At 41.4% G+C, this 1,388-nt stretch overlaps 1 pseudogene; it reads right to left on the bottom strand.

Annotated features, from left to right (window-relative positions):
* Window positions 1–208: 208 nt before the first annotated feature.
* On the bottom strand, window positions 209–764 carry LOC110578807 (annotated as a pseudogene).
* Between the last annotated feature and the right edge of the window lie 624 nt (window positions 765–1,388).

Below are 1,388 nucleotides of genomic sequence, written 5' to 3'. Positions count from 1 at the left end.
TGTGAATTATGATTATAACTATTTTTACATTTGCAAAAACCTTAATCAGCTTATCCACATATGTGCAGTCAGTTCCCCAAATATTAATTATATAAAATCTAAAGGAAGAACAGTATCTAGCTGCATATGCATTCCATTTCTTTAAAGAGAGATTTAGCATTTTTAGTCTTCCTCCCCTAAGTCACATAGCTATTTGCAAAGGCCAGTGTTATATGATGCTGAAGACCATGGACAGATACTGTTCATATGACACCTGAATTCAGCCATCCTGATCCCTATCATGATGCCTGCATATATCTGTCAACCTCTGCAAGAGGATGCATCCTGGATGAAGTCACCAAATGCAATCTGGCCCCGTACTTGTCTGTCATACTTTCTAATGAGGATGTCGTGAAACTGGTCAGACAGCCAGTACCCTGAGAGAGCTTGCTTTAGCTTGCTCTTGTCAATCATCTCAGAGTTGTCCCTGTCATAAGTGTAGAAGAGGTTCTGCAGTCTGTGATGTACTTCCAGGTGCCACTGAACTTGCTGAAGTTCATTCCAGCCTTGTTCTCTCAGTCAAACATAGATATGATTGACCTGACAGTCACTGGATTCAATGGAGTCCATGTGCCATTGGACGGTGCTTGCTGAAGCTGGTTATCCGCTCTCACTTGGCTCCCGTCTTTATCATCCCTCTGGAAAATGCTACCCAAAAGCTCTGGTATGACAGCACCATACGTCTGGCAGGACTGGCAGGGAGGACCATAGGGGTAGGTGGCCATGGACCCAGGCAAGGCTGGGCTGAGGCGCAGAGGAGAATCTTTATATATTTTAAATACTAACCCTGTATTGGACATGTCATATGCAAATATCTTCTCCCATTCAGTAGGCTGTCATTTTGTTTTGTTGATTGTTTCCTTTGCTGTGCAGAAGCTTTTTATTTGATGTAGTCCCAATACTTTATTTTTGCTTTTGTTTCCCTTGCCTCAGGAGACATATCTAGAAAAATGTTTCCACTGCCAACGTCAGAGAAATTACTGCCTGTGTCCTCTTCTGGGATTTTTTATGGTTTCAGGTCTCACATTTAAGTCCTTGATCCATTTTGAGTTTATTTTTGTGTAGGTTGCAAGAAAGTGGTCCGGTTTCATTCTTCTGTGTGTAGTTTTCCCAACACCATGTTGAAGAGACTGTCTTTTTCCCATTGCACATTCTTTTCTCCTTTGTTGAAGATTGACCATATAATTATGGGTTTATTTCTGGGGTCCCTATTTTGTTCCATTGACCTATGATAGTGTCTGTTTTGTGCCAGTACCATGCTATTTTTTTAAAAAAAGATTTTATTTATTTATTTGTCAGAGAGAGACACAGCAAGAGAGGAACACAAGCAGGGGGAGTGGGAGAGGGAG

This window comes from Neomonachus schauinslandi, chromosome 4 (assembly GCF_002201575.2).
Source record: "Neomonachus schauinslandi chromosome 4, ASM220157v2, whole genome shotgun sequence".
Lineage (NCBI taxonomy): Eukaryota > Metazoa > Chordata > Mammalia > Carnivora > Phocidae > Neomonachus > Neomonachus schauinslandi.
The sequence above is the reverse complement of the archived record's forward strand: the minus strand, read 5'-3'. Positions and strand labels throughout refer to the sequence as shown.